The following is a 16,877-nucleotide window of genomic DNA, read 5'->3' as shown; positions in this document are numbered from 1 at the left end:
GTGTCTGTGTGTTTGTGTGTCTGTGTCTGTGTGTGTTGAAGTTATATATGTATATATATGCACTTCAACAATATATATGTTGAAGTACATACATACATACATGCATGCATGCATGCATACATAAATACATACATATATGTGTGTGTGTGTGTGTGTGTGTGTGTGTAGTATAAAGGGGCTAGTAAAGAGGCGGGTGCCTTTAAAATGTTAGCATCCCCCCTTTTTTCTCCAAGGAAAGACCCAACAAAGAGGCATGAAAAAGCTTAGGTGTCAAGCTCTTATCAAAAGTTAAGTTAGTCTACATGTGGCATAGTATTGGCCCACCAATGCCTTTAGTGTTGGGTATTTGGGTTTTCCACTAAGTTAAATTGTTTTCTTCTTTTTTTCTTTAAAAAAATATGTTCTCCCTCTATGGTCCTTCGTGCGATGCCTTTACATTTTGAAAAAAGTCAAAAAATCCATAGGCGCAACCCTTTACACTATGAAAAAGATAGGGCTACACAAGATTGGCCCCTTTACCCTATATCTTAAGAGGCATTACACACTCATTATAATTCTCCACGTTCAACCTCAACTTAAAGGAGAGTGCAAATTATGTTCATTATAATTCTCCACGTTTAACCTCAACTCAAAGGAGGTGAAAGGAGGATCTATTGTGGGAGAGGGGTCCCCTAAATGATGTTTTGCTGGAAATTTAGCAGGTCATCAAAGTGCCACTTATCCAAAAATTTTGAAAATATAGAAACAATGTGATTTATAAGAGAGTGAGAAATAGGGGTTTTCAGTATCGAGGACTGGAAGAGTCAGTGGGAGCTTGAAGTTTTCTAGACTAGCTCTCCCTCTATCTATGTTATATTCGGAGAGGGACAAAGTGTTTAGAGAGAGAGACTAAATAAGCCTTTTCTTGAGGTGAGAGAAAAGAGCCTTCTATTAAAACTTTTAAACAAATAGAAAGAGTTAGCATGCATATTTTCTTATAATAAGGGCATTTAGTTATTGCTTTCAAATTTTGATTTCTTAACTGTGCATCTTGTGTGTCGGGGGGGTAGTATAGGGCGTGAGAGTATTGGAGTTGCTTTGGAAGACACACACAAACATACACATCATCTGTTAAATGGGAGAAAGAAAGAAAGAAAGAAAGTTTATTAAAAGTATTTGGAAGGCCAAGGATCTATGAGACTAAAAGAAACCTGATACAACAATCTAAGGGGTGGGCCTGCTAAGTAGACATCAATACCCGTGATGAGTACAAAAAAAAAGTTCATAATCATGATCATAATGGCACCAATACATAAGGAAAAGCTCTCTGAGGGTGAGGCACCAATCCTGAGAAGGGGGTGTCGCTGTGCGGAGATGTTGTGGTGTCATAAAACCTGTGATGGACCGTTGGCGACGGCTGTCATCATGCATGGCCTACCATGGTCTTCGAGCTATAGCCTTGCAGCAGCGAACAAACGCCCCTCTCACTCATGTGGGTTGTGTTTTCGGTGTAGTAAGCATGGAGGGAAGGTCCCCCAATATGATCTATGCCTTAGTCCATTGGCCAGTATGTCGTATCTCTTGCTCAGGTCCTTGCGTCTATCATCTCCGTGAGTGCTATTGGTCAGTGCTATCCAGCTAGGAAAAACTCAATGATCGTACTCTAGGAGGAGTCTAGTTGTGCACACTGATCTCTCTACATAGCAATGACTCCCTGTGTATGGGCCTCATGAATGAAGGCTGCCAAGCATCTCTGATCTAGGTAGGAGAGGAGACTGGATAGTTTCCAAAACCATCCCTGAAGAGGTAGTGGTAGGGACTTTGAATCTCATAGTACATGAGGCACCTAAGGGCAAAGTGCTCCTTGGAATCAATGTCCCGATGATTGCATAGAGTGCAAATGCAAGCCTCTCTGGTTATGCCCTCCGTCAGACCACTCTCAATATGGAGACAGTGTGATGAAACATAAAACTATCCAATCGATCTCCTCAAGGAGTCTGGGGGTAGATCCCTCATAGATCCATGTGTATCTTGGTGGATCGATGAAGCCCTCTGCCAAAATACACAGGCATTAGTCTCTATAGAATTTGAGCTTAATAAGGAGCTCCTGAGGTACCAACCAAGTCCTAAATGTGTGTACCTATAGGGGATCCTCCCAGATCACCTAGTTCATCTCATGATATGTAAGGAGGATGGAGGGGGGCCCGATGCTTTATTGGAAGGGACATAACCTGTGTATGTGGAGTCCCAAGCTCTCAAACCATCTGCATGTGAGTGCATACCAACATCTCTGATCTCCCTCTACCACCAGTGCCATAGATGAGGACAAGGACATCCAAGGAAGCCTACCACAAGAGCCATATTGTCTAATGCGGCGATAAATATAAGGGATAACGTGAAACATCATGTCAAGAGTGGGGATGCTTCAAACTAATCTAGGACTATCTGTTGTGGGATTGAGGGTTTAATATAAATGATTTGTGAGAGCATGAGAACCTAAAGCCTCTCCACTCCTCTCCACTCAAGGCCAATTTGTCTCTAATATGTCTAGCCCCCAACAAGGGCTGCCATACATACCTGCTCGTTGAACCAAAGAGTTAAAGAACAAATTTTGGATCTTCAAGGGAAGGTCATTGGTAAAGGTACATGGCGCAACAACATCTACGAACTCTCAGCTTTCAGTGCTCGAGCCAATGTGAAGAACACTAAGCTGTGGCATGAGAGGTTTGGTCATCTAAATCTTAGTTCTTTAAAGGAGATGCATAAAAGTGGAATGATTGCAGACCTACCAGAAATTATAGATCTGCCCGATGTATGTGAAGCTTGCATGATGGGCAAGCAGCATTGGCAACCCTTTCCTAAAGAGGCCAGCAGGGCAAAGGCTCCTCTAGAGCTCGTTCACACGAACCTCTGCAGAAAGATGGAGACTGAAGCTTTGGGTGGTTCTTACTACTTCATGACGCTGATCAGCGACTACAGTAGAAGGATATGGATATACTTCCTGAAGACTAAAGATGAGGCTTTTAGTAAGTTCAAAGAATGGCATGTAATGGTCAAGAAAGAATTAGGGAGGAAGGTGAAGAAGTTGAGATCAGACAGAGGTGGAGAGTTCACATCAAGTGAATTCGAAAGTTACTGCAAAAGTCATGGGATCAAGAGGCAGAAACCCCCACCACATACATCACAACAAAATGGAGTAGCAGAACGCAAGAAGCACGTCATCTGCGAAATGGGCAGGAGTATGATGAAAGGGAAAGATTTGCCAAAGACTTTCTGGGCTAAAGCATGTAACACGGCAATTTACATTATGAATCATAGCTACACGAAGGCTGTGAACATCCCATGACTCCACTGCAGGCCTTTTCTGGTAAGAAACCTTCAGTTGCACATTTCAGAGTTTTTGGATGTGACTGTTTTGTGCATATCCCTGATGCTAACAGGACCAAATGGGAACCAAAGAGCCGGAAGTGTATTTTCTTGGGCTACAGTGAAGAGGCAAAGGGTTACCCTCTCTATAACCCTGTTACCAAGAAGGTGATAGTAAGTCACGATGTGGTCTTCTCAGAACAGCCGCATCAATTGGAGGAGGATGCTTCCTTCCCAAACAACCAAGACCAGGATATCCATCCAGTACAACCACCAACAGCAAACCGAACTCCCCCAACGGTGCTTGGGAGGATTCAAGATAAAGAAGAGGAAGAAGAGCCTGCAAAACCACAACGGCAATGGCCATTCCCGAAGTGGGTAAAGTAGATTTTGGATGGCAGAGAACCTCCATCCATTGAGGAGGAACCATTCGAACACCGCCGGTCCAAGAGATTAGAGGAGCAAAGAAGGGCACAGGAACACTTGGTCAACTACACTTTGATGACATAGGTGATCCGTGCTGACGAACCCAAGTGTCTTGAAGAGGCACAGGGTGATGATAGGTGGATGGAGGCTATGCAGTCGGAGTATGGCTCCATAATGAAGAACAACACTTGGGACCTTCTGGATCGACCACCAAAACGCAAGGTAATCGGCACCAAGTGGGTGTACAAGACCAAGTACAAGTCCGACGGCACGTTGGATAAGTACAAGGCTCAGCTCATGGCAAAAGGATTCGCACAGGTACATGGTTTTGATTATCAGGATACTTTTGCTCCCACAGCTCGACTAACCATAATTCGCAGTGTTTTGGCTTTAGCTGCCAAGGGAAGTTGGCCCGTGTTTCTAATGGATGTAAAATCTGCCTTTCTGAATGGAGATCTCAAGGAGGAGGTATACGTGGAACAACCACCAGGTTTTGAGATCCCCGGTTCAAAAGGTAAAGTCTGTAAACTGAAGAAGGTACTTTACGGGCTGAAACAGGCCCCACAAGCATGGTACCAGCGGATTGATGCCTACTTTCTGCAAAATGGGTTCAAGAGGAGCCCATCTGATGCAAATTTGTATATCTTTAGAGAAGGAGGCAGGTGTATGATCGTGGTCCTTTATGTGGACGACCTTGTCATAACAAGGAACCATGAAGAGAAGATTTCGCAGACAAAGCATTTGCTAGGAAGAGAGTTTGAAATGAAAGACCTCGGACTGATGCATTCCTGTTTGGTGATTGAAGTTTGGCAAGAGCCAAAACAGATCATCTCATAGCTGAAGTATGCTGGAGAGATACTAAGGCATTTTTGGCATGGCTGAGTGCAAGACAGTTGGCACCCCTATGGAGGTTGACGTGAAGCTCTCAAACGAGGATTCATCACCACTGGTGGACGAAGTGAAGTACAAAAGGCTTGTGGGCAGCTTGATTTACTTGTGTAACACCACGCAGCCGGACATCAGCTTTGCGACTGGTGTTCTAAGCAGGTTTTCCAATAAGCCCCGGGAGAACCATTGGAGGGCAGGGATGCGGGTGTTGAAATACGTCAAAGGCACACTTGATTATGGCATCACCTATACCAAGGGCAACATCTTGACTGGATTCTGTGATTCGGATTGGGTAGGAGACGTGGACAGTAGGAGATCAGTGACACGTTACTGTTTCTCACTTGGATCTGGAGCTGTGTCATGTGTCAGCAAGAAGCAACCCACAGTTGCTCTTTCTTCTACCGAGGCTGAGTACAAATCAGCATGCTTTGCTTCTTGTGAGGCAGTATGGTTGAGGAGGATTTTAGGGGACATGGGTGCAGTGCAGAACAAGCCTACATAGTTATCATGTGACAATTAGAGTTGCATGGCGATTGCAAGGAACCCTGTGTTCCATGCTCGCACAAAACACATTGAGATTTAATATCACTTTGTACGCGAGCTCATCATGGATGGAGAGGTCGACTTGGTGTACTGTCCGACTACAGAGAATGCTGCGGAGATCTTCACGAAGGCTCTTGGTGTACTATCAGACTACAGAGAATGCTACGGACTTCTTCACGAAGGCTCTTGGAAGAAACTTGATGGAGAGGCATCTTCATCGACTTGGCATTGGCCCGAAAAAGTAAGTTCACTTGTGGGTGGACATTGAGGGGGGTGTTAGATATCAATGCTCCACTCTCGTGTAACTACGTGGGAACCAGCTAACTCTACTTGTAAGCCCCCCATATGAGGAGAAGGCATTTGAGTAGCTCGGTTATCTGGTAGGTCTTGGTTTGGACACCAGATGGGGGCCATGTGTGGCCTGATGGCTGAACGCAGTTGGCACACTGCCAACTAGGCTGTTGGGATATCTCAAGGTGTATGCCTCAGGCACACCTTATGTTTCTATGTGTGAGTGCTAGAGGCACAGTTAGGTGGTGGAAAAGCCACATAGGATGATTGAGTGAATCTAGGAGCAGATTGAGGAGATGATTGAGGAGCTTTGAGGTCATCAGTGATGTCAGTGACCTTGTATGAGGTGCCTACTTAAGGACCTCTTTCTTCTTCATTCTATATGCAAGTATTCTGATTTTGTGTCAACTCTACTCTTTCCTTTCAGTGTTCCAACATGGTATCAGAGCCATTTGATCCCCCTTGAGCCCATTTCTGTCACATCATCTTCTTCTTCTTCTTCTTCTTCTTCACCATCTCTCCCTCTTCTCCCAAAAATTTGCTTGAGCTTGTTCTCCTTCAATCCTCAACCATTTCCCACGCCCTTTCTGCTGGAGATCCCTCTGGTTGGGGCAAACTTTGGGCTGGAAGGAATCGACGAAATTCGCGCGCTGCTCGTCGCCATTGTAGAAAAGTCGTCGAAATCCTCTACTGCAAGTTCTCTGCGCCTGCTCTGTCTTTTCCTAATTCCTTCCAGAGCAAGCTTCTCCATACCTAGAGCTACCTTGTGCTGAAATCTGAGCAGCAATGGCTGCATATTGAAGGAGAAAACAGAGAAAAACCAGTCGACTTTGTTCATGAAGGTGAAGGCGACCTGACGCATATTTTCGCCTCTTCTTCCCAGAGGATCTACTGTGGTATACCAGCTTTCTTTTGAGAAAGCCCTCTTTCTTTTGCTTTGAAGAGTGTGATATGAGCCCTCCAAGTACAGCTCTCTAGTTTTGACAGTTTTGACATACTTTTGAAAATGATGCTACATAAAATGCTACTCTAGCATTTTTGGTCTTTTGAAGTTTTTAATAACTTCACTACAAGTGTTGCTTCAGCTTTGTTTTGACTTGCTAGACTTGGATGTGATTGGAAAGTGTTTGTTTCATTCACTCCTATGAAGCATGCAAAAGTAGCATCATTGTTTGAAAACTAGTCACTACTATTTGCTACATCAAGTGGCTATACTTTGGAAGTATTTCAGTTCCTTTTGCCTTGTAAGAGATAGACACTGCCCAATATCTGGGTTAGACCCTCTCATGGCTACTTTATATAATCTTGAGAAGTTCAATGGAAAGGGGTTCCATACATGGCAAATGAAGGTAAAATTTGCATTAATGCGAGAGAACTTATGGGGACTTGTCAAACCTACTCCTACCGCTTCTTCTACGGCCTCAAATGCTGGAGAATCTTCAGCTCCGACACGACCGGCAAGGGATCCAGCAAGAGAAGAAAAAGCATATGGTATAATTGCTTTAGCTTTGGGTGATGATTACATACATCATATATCTGACTTGGAGTCTCCATCGGAAGCATGGCAGAAGCTAGATTTGATTTTTGGTGCAAGCTCTCATATTTCTAAACTATCACTTAAAATCTCTTTCTTTGAATTAAAGATGGCAAGTGATACTACTTTAGCTGCCCATGTCAACTATATGCGGAGTCTTATGACTCAGTTAGCTTCTATCAACTCTCCTATCACCCCTGATGATGCTATGGCAGTACTACTTAAGAGTATGCCTGAAAGTTTTGATCACATTGTTAGCACTTTGAAGAATCTTCCCAATCCTAACCTTGAAGGCATTATCTCAGCTCTCCAAGAAGAAGAAAGACATATGGAGCTAAGGAAAGGCAATGACACTACTTATGTTATGAAATTCCAGAAGGGCAAGTATACTCCTTGCAATCACTGTGGAAAGACAAATCACCTTTCAAAGGACTGCTTCAAAGTTAATCCATGTAAGCACTGTGGCAAAAACAACCATAGTGAGAAGTTTTGCAAAGCCAAAGCAAAGACAGAAAATGCAAATCTACTTACAGTGAATGAGCCTCCACAAGATGAGGCATCCTTTGAAGATTATGCATTTTAAGTCATCTCTATGTATGCTCCAGATCTCTCTTTTTATGTCAAGGTACTCAGCCTGGATAGTCCTCCAAAATGAATGAAAATAAATTATTGTGTGTTGTGTAAACACCTCTGGTCACCTTATGATGTAGGCCATGTGTATGTTTTGTTCCATGGTACCTCCTGTAGACATTGTGTGCATGTACATGCAGGGGAGATAACCATTGGAAGGTCTTTTTGTATCCCTTTCTGTTTACCTTACACCCAAGGGAACCCTTGCTAGCATGAGAACCTAGCCATAGATTTATCCTTGACCACCATGAGATGGCATGAGAAACTATGAGACTAGATGTATCCATGACATAGCCTGAGGCATTTTGAGGTCATCAGTGATGTCAGTGACCTTGTATGAGGTGCCTACTTAAGGACCTCTTTCTTCTTCATTCTATATGCAAGTATTCTGATTTTGTGTCAACTCTTCTCTTTCCTTTCAGTGTTCCAACATAGGCTACATGTAAGTGCAGGAAGGCATCCCATGATTGACCGCATAGAGGGTAGATGGAGCATTTCCCAGGGCAGCCCACTCTCAGGTTGCAGGACGTGTTTGGAGCCCCAGATGATCCCGGATGGCTCTGGGCCAAACGGTTACCGTAATGATAGCCCTCAAAGTAAAGATGTGATATAGGGTAGAGTGCTGTCTTTGGAATCCTGCTTGTCCTAGTGCCCACTGCCCTCGAGCCTCTTGTATGACTGCTGCTAAGTTCCCTCTTTAGAATTGATTCATAAATCTTGGCGAGAGTGTGGCCAATCTTAAGGGTCCGATAGTTCCCCATCTCCATAGGGTCCTCGGCTTTGTGTATTGGTACAATGGTGGTGATACTCCAGGAAGGTGGAAATCTATGACAAATAGCCCGGTTGAACATCTGTGCTAGGACCTCCTATCCATGTGCAAAGTGCTCAGTCTAGAGGCCCTAGTGGTCTTGCGCTCTCCGATTGTGTAGACGGCAAAGTGCAACCCGCACATTCTGTGTGGTGAACAGATGACAAGTGGTGGGCCTGGGCGTGGAGGACATATCCGGCAACGTTTGCATCTGGGCATCATAGAGGGAGAATACATACGTGTGCCACACATCTGGGTCAAAAATGGGGATAGGTGGCTTCCCCTTTGATAGAAATCCCCATCCAGTGGTCGGGTCTCCTCCTCGGAACAATCTGACAATCTCATCCATCCTATGTGTGAGGAAAGCCCATCTCTTACAGCGTGTCAGTCATCGATAGATCCTCTATGCTTCAGGTGGCATCAGATGACTCAAAGTCTACTGCTATGTGAAGTGGGCTCTTGCCTCTCTACACTCGTTGTTGAACCAAGGGTTCTGAGGCATCTTCCCATCTCTGGCCCGCTTGGATCAGGTAGTGGGAAAAGATCTGATAGCAGCATCCTGTACCACTGAGACAAGGGTGTCGGAGGTGCTGGTGAGGTCTATGTCATCTCCAAGTATAGCCGGGATCTCCTTGGCTAGATGGCTCATGTATATTGGGTTAAGAGCACGGCCAAAGTGGATCTAAGTGCGTGGGGGCATGGGGAGAGCTCTCCTTGTGGTTGCCATGGTGGTGGCGATATGGAAGGTCAAGTATGAGTGATCAGCTTTGAGTGGGGGCGGGGGTATGGCGAAGTCGTGTATCCGTGAGATAAAGTCTAGTGGGCCTAGTAGATAGTCCACTGTACTAGATCCACCACCATGTGGGAAGCAAGTGAGTCTTCTAGAAGATGGACATCTGTGAAGGCGATTAAAGATGATCAAGTCGTGGATTGCCCCCAGCTCAAGTAGATGTTGTCCATACCCTGTCCCCTGTGGGGTATCTGCAGAATGCCTTACTATCCCAAGCTTAGCTGCATCTAGTTTTGGGACCATGTGTGGGTCTCTGTCATCATCTGAGAATTGAAGTCCCCCAGTAGGAGAGTGTCTCCTTGTCTGGAAAACTCTGTGATGTCATCATGGATCGTCTCATATGGACTGTGTCCAGTTGGACTTTATCCTCCTTATCTCCTCTTTCTCAAATAATCACCCTACCATCCCTATATACAGCCCATTTCCCCGCTTCCCTTGCTACCATTACTTTTGCCATACCTTCCCTGCGATGTTCCTGTTGTAAGAGTGTGAGGTCATCATCCAAGTAGATCCTTGTTCCCTTCAAAGTCGCCCTTGTGCTCATGAGGGTCTTCCTGTCCATGGCTGTCCGAAATTTTAGCACTAGTGTCTTTGAGGGTGCCTTAGGTTTACCCACCCTCCAGGCTGTCTCACAAGTGAGATTGACTCCCATTTTGGTGAACAGTATTTTGGCATCTCCCATCGGAGTGTCTCCCATCGGAAGCCCCCTCACTAAGACATTTAATGCTTTGCTGGTCCTCCTTTTTTCCTCCTCAAGTGCTTCGGAGATAAATTCTTTTTTGGGGGCTATTGTGCCCGTTTTGACCACATCCTTCCATTTCAACATCTTAGCTTCCCCTTTGCTGATTTGTTGTTTGAGCTCAGCATGTGTGCCTTGCATTGTTTCCTACATGGTGGCAATGTCCTTCCTGAGAGTGGCATTTTTTGTTTTCAACTCCTCCATTGCTTTGCAATTTCCTTCCAGGTGTGCTTTCATGTCCTTTATTTGCTGCAATTCAATCTCCAAAGCATGTACCCTATCCTGGAGCTTGTTTTTCTCGCACATCCATTCACCCTTTTCATTCTCCAATTCCTCCTTTTTGCCCCTTTCTTTCCTCCATTCCTCCTACATTTTCCCTCCATGCTTTTTCACTTCAGCTAGTGATTTATCTACATGTGCCTTCTCCGCAAGGAGGGCCACATTAGTAGATTCCAAGCTATCAATTCTGTCAATCAATGCGAGGCATATCTTTTGGAGGCTGGTGAGGACATTGGACATAATGTTTTGATTGGTCCTTGCTGTGTAAGCTGTCATGGCATTTTCAAGTGCTTGTTTCCCCCAAATGTCCTCCACACATGCTCGTGTAGGCATTGTACAATGTAAGTATCTGCCCTTGTTTATTTGTTGCTGAACTGGAAAATGCAATAATAGAGAGAATCTTCACATGTTTTCTCTGCTTCTGCACTTTTCTGTCAAGTTGGAGCCAATTTGGTGGGAGCCCGTGTGACCGCAACAAGGGAGCCCTGATGTGCTGATGTGGCACTGCCACATGTCAACAGTGACATGGCATGCATGTGTTGTGCCATGTGTCAGAGCAGTGATGTGGTAAGCATGCATTATGCCACATGCTACTGGCATGGCTTGTGGCAAGCGTTAGGGAGATGGCACAACCAAGAAGTCGCAGGGAGTTGCAAGAGGGCTGGGTGTCGTCAGCACCTGCAAAGGAGGGCCCTTGTGCCCCTCCATGTTCTTTGGTCATAGTAGCTAAGAAGTCTCATGGAGATGGTGCAGCCAAGAAGCCCCATGTGCTACTAGGGAGCTATGAGAGGGCCCATGTGCCTTGGGCACCGTCGACAGCAGTGAGGAGTGCCCTCCATGTGCCCCAAATTCGTGGAGCGATGGAGATGAACGATGGGCAATGGAGCGTGGAATGATGGAATGTGAGCGATGGAGCGAGGAGACAAGTGTGAGCGATGGAGCGTGGAGAGGGAGTATGGGGTTGACGGGAGCTATGACGAGAGGGTTACAAGAGTGATGGGTTGGAGCTACGAACTACCTATGGGAACATAGCATGATGGACCTACGACGGACCAGAGAGGGAGCCAGAGTAGAGGCATTGACGTCAATCAACGATGACGGACTTCCACTTTAGCAACGATTAGCGACGGACCTACGACTAGAAACATTAGCGACGGACCTACGACCTACGACCAGGGCATACGGACCTATGACCAAAGAGAGAGACGGACCTATAACCAGTGCATACGAACCTATGACCAGAGAGAGAGAGAGAGAGAGAGAGAGAGAGAGAGAGTTTATTAAAGTCTCCAAAAGACCAATCCAAAGAGCCAAATGGGTGGAGCCATTAAGCAGGCATTTGCACTTGAGATAAATACAAAGATGTATGCTAAATATTTGAACATGGGGAGTAGGAAAGATATGTAGTGTGGTATCAATGTGGCAATCCTCTATATGCTACCTAAGGAAGCCAGTCCATCAATCGACTAAAAATGTGACATTAAGGAATCTCACTTGTCCATTATGGTCTCCAAGGAGTAGCTCTCTGTCGGACAAGTGCCACTATCATTGCCGTTGGCTATGCCCCTAGTCTGGGGAACATAAAGGGAAGATCTCCAAGCCTCATCTGTGCACCAGCATACTAGTGGGTCTATCGTGTCTCTCACTCCAAGTCTCAGTCATGCTGTCTCCTTGGGTACTGTTGGTTCATGCTATTAGAGTAGAAAAACTCGGTGATCGTGCTTTGAGTGGAGTCTAGTTGAGCCCCCTAATGTTGTCTTTGTGTCTTGAGCAATTGGCCTCTGTACTGTATAGACTCATGAATGAAGATAGCTAAACAAACTCTAATTTCGATGAACCGAGGTTGGAAAAGGGTCTCATAGTACACAAAACATCAGACGACAAAGTGCTCGTCTAACTCACTATTATGTAGATCAGAAAGTGCAAATCCATCCCTCTCTACATATTTCCTTAGTGCATCTAGTCTCAATGCATAATCGGTGTGAGGAAACAATCAAAATCCTCAAAGAGTGGCGGAAATGGATTTGGGTGTAGCTTGAATGGTCAATGAAGCCCTCCTTTGATATATGTAGGTATAGAGCTATGTAGAAGTTGAGCTTCACACATGAAGCTCACTATGGGCTAACCAGGTCCTATATGTGTGAGCTATATGGGATCCTCTCGAATGACTTGGTTAGCCTCATGATAAGTGAGTAAAATGGAGAGGGCCTCAAGGCTATACAGAAAAGGAGGCTATTTGTCCACGTTGAGTCAAAAGCTCGCAAACCATTTACATGTGCCGGCATACCAACCCATTTGATCACCCTCAGCTATACTAATGTCATGAATTCAGATAGGCCATCCATGGTAACCTTTGTCAGCCTAAGGTTGAGAAACCAAAATCTCTACTCAATGGAGGTATGTGATCATCTAGAATGCTATGTCAAGCTGGAGTGGGGGACCCCAAATTCAGCCAAATTTATTTGGTGTGGAATTGGTAGCTTATTACGGATCATTTGTTCCAATAAGAGAGCTTGGACCTCTCCACCAACCCTGGCCCAACATGGGCTACCATACATACCTATTGGGTAGACCAAAGACAAGAGACTTGGTCCAGGGAGAGTGACAGCACTATCACTCAAGCTTGGCAAGCTTGGCACACACCTTGCTCAGTCAAGCTTACATCATTGGTCTCATCAAGAAAATAAATCTAGAGAAAAGTACTCCCAAATATGTGTAGGTAGCGATGATCTCCACACTGGTAACCCATCAAAGGTGAGTGACCCTTTGTATGAATGCCCTAGATGTTTGAAGATCAGAACCTTGATGTTACCAAGATTGGCCTTCAAATCATGTGCCTTGCAAAAGGTGTGGATCACATCTAGGTGTTGTTGGAGGCTCTAAATCGAAGAGGACAGTAAGAGCACAACATCTACATAGAGGATAATCTAAATCAATGAGGGATGATCTACCACTCCTTGTGTCTCGATAAAGGTCTTAAGTCATCGTTCTAAAGGCCTTGTAGAGGCCAAACAGAGCTGGTGATAATGGGACAACCTTGTTTGATCTTGATAGTGCTCTTGATCATCTCTATCCACCCTATAGGCATCCAAATCTTACGTGAGACACTCTCATAAAGTGCCATGACATCCCAAATCATCTCCTAACTGTATCCCAAATCTTGATACTATATCAAAAGCCTTTTGGAAATCCACAAAGCAGTAATAAACCCTATGTCTTCATGCTCTAGCATCCTCAATGACCCCTTGAAGTGTGAGTATGTGATCTAGAATTTGCTTTCAACAAGTCTTTGGATTCTTTGAATGCATAAAGAATAGATCCAAGTCTTTTTAGGAAAAGATGATCAATAAAGATGATGGAATATAAAGCTCTATTTCAGCACAAAGTTGCCATGTAATGCCAAATATCTAAATGATTAGTTTTGAGAATGTTTGAACTACTAGACCATGAGAATTGCCATTGTTGTTTGAGCAACATTTCTCAAGCATGCACAATCTATAAGCAATATTTACAGCCTATTGAGAATACTTTTGATCTGCTCAGAAGCCTGCTTGTCCCATCAACTCTAAGTCTCAAACTGGCTAGCTTGTGTACTAAGCACTAAGGCATAAACCATGACATGCCCAATTATAATGGCTCTATAGTTTTTTGAGCTCATGAAATTCCCTACCTTGTGAATGGAAGTGATAATGTTAGGGGTCCAGGTGTGGGGAAAACTGTTGGAGACCGTTTTGTTAAAAAGATTTGCCAAAGTCAAAGCTAGGGTACTTAGCCCATATGCAATGTATTTATTACTTAGTAGCCCCCTTCATATGTTCAGTACATAGCCACAAGATACTTAGTCTACATGCAATGCATTTAGTACATAGCCCCTCATGAACTTTGGATCGGAACTTTGGATCGACCATAACATAGATCTAGAGTTCTGGTGGGTGAATACTACATTGGAGGTGCGGTGATGTAGATATGAGAGGTTAGGTGGTGGCTAGTAGGGAATGTCATATAGTATGCATGCATAAGAGTGCCAAAGTTTGATGTCACTGAGAGGAGAGGGGGCCTGTTGCTTGAGAAACTTCTACCAAATTTCCTTGGAGTTGTTGACAAATAGGATGTTTAGAAACTCCTCACTCTAGCAAATGAATGCATTCTTCTTTCATTGGACAAATGTGAATACTCATGTATCATCTATGTCTTGCTGAAAACATGATGCTCAGTCTCAAATCTGAGTTGACAACATAGTGCCTTACACTCATCATCATACCAACTATTACATGAGATTGAGATGAAAGGTGGCAAGCAAGTGGAATGGGCGGCGTGTGGAAAAGTGTGCATGGCGACTTCTTGCAGGAAACAGGCAATCAAAGTAGATCGATCTTCTAGGAGTTGAATGTCCTTGAGATCTATGAGTAGGGTAGAAAGATATGCAAAGTACTTGGGGATAGGCTATGATCGAAGTGGACGTCATGATACGTGGTGCATGTGGATGAGCATGGTTGTTTGCCATGTGGTGGTGGATGGATATACTAAAGAAATGATACTTGTGATTAGCTATGGGGCATGCAGCGGGTAGAAAAATAAGTAGGGATGCGTGGATATACTAAAGAAAAGATAAGCGTGATCAGCTCTGGGTCATGTGGAGGGGAAACAAATAAGTTAATGATGTGTGAGGTGAAGGTAGGGGAGCCCATGATGTAGTCCAACTTGAGGAGAACCATCTGTCCAAGGCATTGTACATGATCATGTATCATGTCCATATCACTGCCCATTGTGCCTCCTTGCAGGAGGCAATGTCCCACTACTATAATAGGGTGTGCCTCTCCTCCACTTATAAGGGTATGAGGTCCTCATCCACAAGGGGCAAGGTAATGCGAGGGAAAGGGTGGCGCAATGGTAGGGGGAGGGGCAAGGCGATGCAAGGGGAGGGGTGGCACAATGGCAAGGGCAAGGTGTAGGGAGAGTTGGAGGGTGCACAAGAGGGGCGCAGAGGGTGGGAGGGGTGGCACAATGGTAAGGGAAGGGCGCAGGGAGGGCTAGAGGGGAGGCAAGAAGGGCTGGAAGTGTGTAGACGAGGGAGGGGAGCAACAAGGAAGAGCTATGGGGAGGGGACCACAAAGAGAGAGAGAGAGAGAGAGAGAGAGAGAGAGAGAGAGAGAGAGATGAACATGGATTTTAAAGCAAGGCTTGAGCATTTAACACCATAAAACTCTACATATGACAAGCCAAAAGATGTTTCACAAACTTTACAAAACACATTTTCATGGGATATTCTATGCAAAAAATTTGCATTTGCATGGGATATTCTACTCAAAAAATGAACATTACATCAAGATAGGAAGCCATAGTTATCCTATTTAGACTTCATGTATAGCTAGCTGGTCATGTGCTTAAGTAATCAGTTTTGATTTTTTTAATTTTTTGAGAAATTAAGAATAATACAAAGATTAAATAAAGTTATTACTTTGGTGGGAAGGAAAGTTCTATATATTTTATGTGGTGATGCTAGTTCCTAGCCAGGGGTTGAACTCATGAAAGCTCTCTCGCGCACACACTCCCACCTCAACCACCAAGCAAGGGTCCCCTTGGCAAATGTTTCATTTATTATTAGCCTCACCTTAGCTATTTACAAAGACTATAAGGGCACCTTGGCTTCTATAAGCTAGAGTTATACTTTTTAATACTTGTGAATCAAGGGAGACCATAGGTACTTTGACCCTTGAATTAATAATTGGTAAATAAGTTAGCCCATGAACAACGTATCAAAATTTACACAATGCCTTTTTTGTGGTAAAATTTTCCAAGTGAGCTTTAGGCAAGGTCTTTACTGATAGAAACCTATGAAAACAAAGTCATTGTGAGGTGAATTGCATTTCTCCTTAGCATAAGCGTTCAAATATGGACTTTAGTGACCATTTTTTAGACACAAACAACGTGATTGTGAGGCATCTTATTTCTATCAAGAAAAAAAAGTAAGGATTTAATGATGAGCTAGCACAGTGAAGTGCTGAGGTACTTGTAGCTGTTACTTGGAAACAACTAGAATTTTCCCTATGTATAGTAAGGTGAAGGGAAAAGAGATCAATCGTAAAAGTCAAGGGTCAATTAATGATAATCAAGTGTGAAGACCATAGTATTACACCTAGTGGTAGAAGCAATGAGATGGGGACAACAAGGAAAGGGCCTGAGTCGGCCGGGTTGAATAAGCATGATAACCACCACTAGGAAAATTTCTACTACGATAACAATTATAATGTAGCCTAGATTTTGTCTTGGATCCACAAAAAGCATGATTTGAAATCTAGCCTCACTTGTATAAAGACGACTTGACTTGCCTTGAGAAGGGACTTTTTCTCAACTTCTTTGACTTAACAAAGCTTCAAGTTCTACAACTAGTGTGTGAAACCATATAAGAGCAAGAGATGTAAGTTGAGATGAGCATATGGAAAGATGTCTTTCTCCTCACACTATCGGTATAAAGGCAACTTGACTTGCCTCATTTGTGTAAAGGCGACATGACTTACATTGTAAGAGGACTTTTTCTCAACTTCTTTGACCTGACGAAGCTTCAAGTTCTACAACTCAAAGAGCAAGAGATGTAAGTTGAGAT

Source organism: Dipteris shenzhenensis, chromosome 4, assembly GCF_047967505.1.
Source record: "Dipteris shenzhenensis isolate YYH24624 ecotype China chromosome 4, Dip_SZ_1.0, whole genome shotgun sequence".
Lineage (NCBI taxonomy): Eukaryota > Viridiplantae > Streptophyta > Polypodiopsida > Gleicheniales > Dipteridaceae > Dipteris > Dipteris shenzhenensis.
Note: the sequence above shows the minus strand (reverse complement) of the source record.